This window comes from Fundulus heteroclitus, chromosome 21, assembly GCF_011125445.2.
Source record: "Fundulus heteroclitus isolate FHET01 chromosome 21, MU-UCD_Fhet_4.1, whole genome shotgun sequence".
Taxonomy (NCBI): domain Eukaryota; kingdom Metazoa; phylum Chordata; class Actinopteri; order Cyprinodontiformes; family Fundulidae; genus Fundulus; species Fundulus heteroclitus.
In genome coordinates, this window is record NC_046381.1 from 40,711,737 (window position 1) to 40,719,427 (window position 7,691).

The 7,691-nt window shown below is 42.5% G+C and overlaps 1 pseudogene; it reads left to right on the top strand.

The window, feature by feature from the left end:
- Positions 1–5,086: 5,086 nt before the first annotated feature.
- LOC118556747 lies at positions 5,087–6,832 on the top strand (annotated as a pseudogene).
- Positions 6,833–7,691: the final 859 nt, after the last annotated feature.

Genomic DNA, 7,691 nt, shown 5'->3' on the forward strand with positions numbered 1-7,691 from the left:
GGTTCCTACAGGCTTTGTAAACAGGAATTAGTTGAGGCAACCTGGACTTCCTTTGTGCAGTGCATAACTAACAGTGTCCTGCCAACACATTCCTGAATCTCTGCAGATCCTCCAGAGTCACCGTGAACGTCTTGGCTTCTTCTCTGGTTATTGCTCTCCTTGCTGTCAGTCCAGGTGGACGTCCATGTGCAGGTGGGTCTGCAGGTCGTCCATCCTCTCTCCAGGTCCAGATGATGGATTGATCAGAGCTTTGGGAGATGTTGCTGTGGAACCTGATCTTGTTTTAAACTGGAACAGAACTTGCCTGAACCGTCTGCTGGGTTCCTTGGTTTCCATGGTTGTTCTCTGATGTTCTCTAAAGAACTTATGTGGCCCGACACAGAACACCCGGATTTATTCTAAGAACAAAATACACAGAGTTGGACTTTGTCTACTAAGTTGGTGACTTCTGAAGGCAATTGACCGCTCTGGATTTTATTTAGGGGCGTCAGAATTGATTAAATTATATTTATGCTTTCAGATTGTGTCCATTTCTATTACTTTTCTTATACAATTATTCACCACTTTCTGTTGGTCTAAGAACATAAAATACATAGCTTGCAGTTGTAAGATGGCAAATACGGAAACATTTTAAAGTGCACGGACACTTTTGTCCTAAAGTCATGACACCCTCTCGTCCTCGCTATAGAAATGAGTTCAACTGATTTAAAAAAGTTGAAACATCTGATTCTGCCAACATTTTATGTAACAGATGATTCCTGACAGCCCTCCTAAAATGGTCACACCTGATCAGTGTGTATTATTTGATCTAAATCAGGTCTTTTCTGATTTATACATGTAACTTAAGTCCACTGATCAGGTTCGCTCTTGGTGGAGTTTGTCTCCCCCTGGCGGTGAAAAAGTGAAAGTGCTCACAGATGACTGCCTTTATATTGTTCCAATTATTTTATTATACTATTATACTTTGTAATATTTTACAGAAATATTGGACTGGCACCAGCAGTGATGAGGTCTGGGGTTCAACGTCCCCAGAGCTAACCTGTAGGTAGAGGTTATTTATCTTTAAAGTCCAGGGGGAAGGTAAAACCCTCCCTGCTGCCTGCCGATCGCAGCAGCAGACCAAACTGTTCAATCAGACCACCAGCCTTTATCCTTATTTAATTTTCAATATGCAACAATATGTAAATAATAATAAAAAAAATGAAAGTTGGAGAAGAAGAGGGCGAGAAAATTAAGTTAAGAGAAAAATGGTGATGTTGAGTTTACGTGAAAAAATGTGGAACAAGTTATATATTTCCTTTCAATAATATTTACATTTTTACAAATAATATGATACATTACATTGACATTCAAACAAAAAAACTACTACCAACACAGCATGAATAATAATATCTATTCATTATCCACTTTTTAAAAGTGTGATTTAAACTGTAACCACTGCCTGAACTCCTCGTTCAGCCCGGTCCAAAGCTTCAGCCCAAACACAGAAGTACAGAAAGTTTCCCTTATTCTGAGGGATGTTTGATACTAATTTAAACCTCTTATCTCCTGAGCTTTTCTTTTCTGAAACAGTTTTTGAATATTTTGCAGTAACTGTTATTTTGTGCTCTAAACATATTTTGTGCTGTTGTTAGATCAGCTACATCAGTGGATTTGAATTCTGATAAAATAAATATTAGGTTAGCTACTCACTAATTGTGTCCCAAATCTCTGCACGGTAACTGAAAAAATGGTAAAACACGAAGCGCTATATGATCTAATACATGTCTGGCTTTTTGATTGGTTGTTTTGAACACATTTGATATGAGTATTTCAGTTTTGTTCATAATCAATAATAATATCAATAAATGTATCCTCATGTTCATTTTGACCCCATTTATCTGTATTTTTAGCTTTGCAATTTCCAGGCACCATTATTTTTGTTTGGTTCAGATTTAAGGATAATGTATTACTATCACCGTATGTATTTAATTTCTACATTATTTAACAGTTATTCTTGGTTATTTCCAACACCGCCTGAGCAGCCAAGCTCAGGGGCAAAGCAGCCCTTCACACAGCCGACAGACAAAATGCTGATAGATGTTCCTCATCTCCATCTGCTGCTTGCTGTTGGATGTAAATCTGCTCTCTTGTTGATGTAAATATTAGAAATCCCTCTGGTCTGGTGTTGCCTGTTAGGATTTATTAGCATGCAGCAGACTAACGAGGGTGTTTGTCTCTGAAAGGACTCATGAATAAATAGCGCAGCTTTATTAAAGCTCCCTACAGACGCTCAATAACTGACAGAACAGAGTTTTTACCTCGCTGAATTTAACTTTTAAACTTTTTGAAGCCTCTGAAACAGAAACAAAGCCTGATGTGTTAAAAACATCTGATCTGATCTGAGACCAGCCTCCACGGTTCCCATCTACAGACAATAAGCTTCAGACTCTTTTAGCTGAATTAATTTGTAATACTTCACGGTAGACTCTACTTGTCTCTTGATTAATGAAGACCTCGTGTTTCCTGATAATTGCTGCAGGAATTAGAAAAGTTTTCAGTGCGGGACCAAACTGATTTGTGTTCATGTTGCAGGGTGTAACGATCCTTTGAGTTTTATATTTCTGGTTTTCAGTTTAGAGTTTCTCTCCATTATCTTATATATAATCATATTTACGGTGTGTCTCTGATCCCAGCTTCATTTCTATCTGTTTCTCTGGTTTATTTCCTGCATTCGGTGTGACTAAACTCACCTCCTCCTGGTGTCAGTAAGCACTTTCCTCAGTTTAGATGCTCAGCCGGTACCTTCACAGATCCTTTAGTCACCTACCTGATTCCAAGTACTTGAAATTTTTGGTGAAAATGCCTTGGTGCCTCCTTGGTGTTTATTCATTTTTTTGTCCTTTCTTGAACTAAATAAGCCAAACCATGAGGCCGTTATTTGTTCTGCCTCCGGCTGTGTCCAACTCCACCAAAATGAAACATGTCAGAATTCTTGACAGAAAGTTTGTCCGATTCTTGATTTATCTGAAAATGAAACTCTTAGTTTAAAACACAACCAGCCTACAGATTACAGTTCATTCAGGACAATGATAAAATTTCCAAACTAGCTACAGTCTGTTTTGGAGTACCACAGGGCTCAGTGCTCGGACCACATGTCTTTACTTTATCTATGCTCCCACTTTGTTACAGAGACATTTCTGTGATAATGATGATACCTATATTTACCCATAGACCCCAAAGGCCCAATCAGTTAAGGACAAAATAACTATGTTACAAAAATAAAAAAATGCAAATAAGTCTTTTGTGCATTTCTTATTTCTAAGTTTGGATTTCTGTAATTCTTTGTTTTCAGTAAATCCTATGAGTTTCCTGAAAGTAATTTAACTTTTCCAACTCTGGAAGTTTAATCCTTCAGGCAGTGATGTTGGGCTTGTCTCATATCTTTATTTATTTTTATTAGCTGTTGCGATGTCTCAGCTCTCTTGCGTAGAAACATCACCATCTAACATATTAAACCTTTTGTTTGATGCTTTTTGTTTATAACAACTGATTTTATAATTAATCAGTTTTCTCTAATTTCTTTGTGGTTTTTATTTATCAAAGGAGTCAAATTATCATGTCTGCGCTCAAAAACAAAACTTTCAGAAGTTTGTTTTTGTTCTTTTGTTTTGAACAGTTCATGCATAATAAATATGTCATTGTGAATCTGACAGCGCCGCTCTTAGATCCTCATGACTGACAGGAAATCGAATCTACTGACGATGTTTGATTGATCGCTGAGATGAAAGAGACCCAACAAGTTTGGTGCATATTTAAATCTGTTTGTGTTTTTCTATGTTTCTGGGGAGAAAATGCATTCAAAGGATGGAGTAATTAATAAATGAAAAAGCTCTGAAGGCTCCGATTTTCAGTGTTTGATTAGTTTTTAGAGTTGAGGACTTTGAGATGCTAATTTTATTTTAAACAACAGTTTTTTCTCCGCAGTTGTTTTTGTATATTTTACAAACTTTAGCTCTAAAGTTCATGAACATCCATCAGGAATCGAGCTTGTATAAAACCCAAATTAATCACATAAATTTCAATGTTAAAATAAGCAAAGATTAAGATAAGATGGTGCTGGTGTGTAAAAGTGAAGGATCCAAACATTCGGTTCACTTCACAAATCAGCAGCAACAAAGCAGATGGAAAACAGAAAACAGGTGGATGTAAATTAATCAATAATCAATCAAAAATCTCTTGTTTATTATTTCCATGGATATGTTTTTTGTCAGTTTAGTGTTTGCACAGATACGCTTCATGATTAATTAACTAACTGAATTGAAATAAAAAACATATTTATAAAAAACACAAATATAAAACTACACAGAAAGATAAAAAAATATATATGAATTTGGGTTTTAATAATAAGGCCATTAAAAACTGAACCAAAGAGGAGTTCAGTTTTAATGAAAATATTTTGCTGATTTTATTTCAGCATATTATTTCAGCATTCCGAGAAGGGTTTTAGTTTTACTTTTTACTGTTTTCCTTCAGATTAATGTTAATTAATATTTTTAAGATAAAAGCAAACTAAATTGTATTTGTTTTTTAAGTTTAAAACATATTTACCATTTTTAATAAAAAAATATAAGTTTCAGTTTTTTTTCCATCAATCAGAATTTCCACATTTTTTGTGCTCTGTTAAGATGTAATTTTATATTTTTACTGCATCAAACGTCTTTTTGCAGTGACACACCTACTAGAATAATCGGCCTGTGATGCACCTGAAGACAGACGTTCAGTGGAGAAGCTCTGAGGTTGTAGAGAGGAGAGAATCATTCATCAGCAGGAAAATTCTGCAGCTCTCAGAGATTTTCAATCAGCAATTTCTCACCTCTGCACTCCACATGGACCAATCAGAGAAGAGACAGACTTGCAAAAACTTTCGGATTGGATGAGGATCCAGGAGACCCTGTCTACCCGCTCCTCCCATGTTGAAGCAGCTGATATATGGACCTTTGATCCTGATTCTGTCTTTCAGGATAAACTGGGAATGAATCAGGAAGAATGACAGTCAGCTGTGTCTCTGGCTGCTCCTCTGCTGTATGTCAGCGTCTCCCTGGAAGCTGAAATGATCCCAGTTCCTGGCCTCCGACCAGGACAGACTGCAGCCCACCTTTCTCTGGAGGAGCATCACAGGAAGAAGGTGCTCCTCGCTCAGTGGAAGAAGAGCTGCAGCTCCCTGAACGCCTCTCCTTCTAACTCGTCTGTGATGAGAACCTGCTGCTGGTTCTGGAGGACCGCCTTCGCTCTGGTGCTCCTCATCCTCTCCGGAACGGCTCAGTACGACGGGGGGAATTCTGTCCCGCGGCCCAGCGTCTGCCAGCCCATCTCCATCCCGCTCTGCACGGACATCGCCTACAACCAGACCATCATGCCCAACCTGCTGGGTCACACCAGCCAGGAGGACGCCGGCCTGGAGGTCCACCAGTTTTACCCTCTGGTCCAGGTCCAGTGCTCCGCAGAGCTGCAGTTCTTCCTGTGCACCATGTACGCGCCGGTGTGTACGGTGCTGGACCGGCCCATCCCGCCCTGCCGGTCCCTGTGTGAGCAGGCGCGGCAGGGCTGCGAGGAGCTCATGAACAAGTTCGGCTTCCAGTGGCCGGCCAGGCTGCGCTGCCAGAACTTCCCGGTTCACGGAGCCGGAGAGATCTGCGTGGGTCAGAACACGAGCGACGCGAAGGTCCCGCCTCTGAGCTGATCCCGACCACGCTGCCTCCCTTCATGCGGAGCGAACGTCCCTTCTCCTGTCCCCCGCAGCTTCAGGTGCCCTCCTACCTGAGCTACACCTTCCTGGGGGACAAGGACTGCGGCGCCCCCTGTGAGCCCTCCAAGCCCGGCGGACTCATGTACTTCAGCGAGGAGGAGTTACAGTTCAGCCGGCTCTGGGTCGGAACCTGGTCCATCTTGTGCTGCGTCAGCACGCTCTTCACCATTCTGACGTATTTACTGGACCGGAGGAGGTTCCTCTACCCAGAGAGGCCCGTCATCTTCCTGTCTGGCTGCTACTTCATGGTGGGCCTGGCGTACGGCGCCGGCTTCCTGCTTGCAGGACAAGGCGGCGTGTGTGGACAGGTTCAAGGAGGGAGGCTACAGGATGGTGGTCCAGGGCACAGAGAAGGACGTCTGCACTGGTCTCTTCATGGTCCTCTACTTCTTCAGCGTGTCCAGCTGCATGTGGTGGCTCGTCCTGTCCCTCAGCTGGTTCCTGTCTGCAGCGATGAAGTGGGGCCACGAGGCCATCGAAGCCAACTCTCAGTACTTCCACCTGGCCGCCTGGGTGGTTCCGGCGCTGAAGACCATCATGGTGCTGGCCGTCCGGCAGGTGGAGGGCGATCCGCTCAGCGGTGTTTGTTCTGTAGGCGTCTACGGCGTGGACGGCCTGCGAGGCTTCGTCCTGGCACCGCTCCTCGTTTACCTCCTCATCGGCACCGCCTTCCTGCTGACCGGCTTTGTCTCGCTGTTCCACGTCCGATCCATCATGAAGCACAACGGCACCAAGACGGAGAAGCTGGACAGGCTGATGGTGCGGATCGGCTGCCTTCAGCTTGCTCTACACGGTCTCCCAGGCGGTCGACCATCGCCTGCCTGGTATATGAGCAGGCGTTCCGGCCGCAGTGGGACGCCAGCCTGGCGCGCCCAGACCTGCGGACACTTCGCCGTGCCCTGCCCAGCCGGACACCCTCCTCCCGCCTCGCCCAGCTTCACAGTCTTCATGATCAAGTACCTGATGACCTTAATGACGGGGGTCACGTCCGGTCTCTGGGTCTGGTCGGGTAAGACGATGCGGTCTTGGCGGCGTTTTTTCTAAGAGAGCGAACATCAGCGAGCAGCAGGTGGGAAGAAGCTGAAGCATCATCTGGGAACGGATTCAAACCCAAGGGACAGGAACCCAAACTCAGTCTGACCTTCAGAGTCCAAACAAGCTGATGCAGCTTTTTACTGTAGTTTTTAGACGTTAAATCATGGATGGCAGAAAATATCTTGTGTTAAATCAGGACAAACTGACGATTTTAGTTATTTGCAGAGACTCTCAAGGGAAAAACTTGCATTACAACTTTAAACTCTGGAAACAAGCCTTGAGATCAGATTTAAAACCATTTAAAGTCTTGGCAGAAAATCAACTTGGTATATCTGTGCTAATGTAACATTTATTAACTGTGTAACCCTGTTTGTGTGAAGCTTTGGGTGCTTATATATGTGCGTTCAAATGCACACACAATTACACATTCAACAAGGACTCTTATGCATCTCAATAATTAAATACCACTAAAACACGCAGACAAAACTACATTTTAACCACAGATCAGTTTAAACTCATTCATACTTCCAGGAGCTTCAGAGGTTCATGCAAACTCGGTGCTTTTAAATGCTGGTAGAAAGCCGGAGCATTTGCATTTTCTTCAGTCTAGTGTAATTTTCCTCTATAGTTGTGGAACTGACTAGAAATTCATCTTTACTGTTATGTGTTTTTTCTCTAATGTATTTTCCCGTGGGATTTCTTTAAATCATCTTGATACTGAAAAGTGCTTTATAAATAACTCGCCGTCTCCTTTACTGAACAGAGAACCTTTGCTTGGACACATCTAAAATAATTAATTTTCACATGAAGTCTTATTGTCATGGTTTGTGGTGACGGACCAAAGCGGCAGCGGGACATCGGTAGGCGC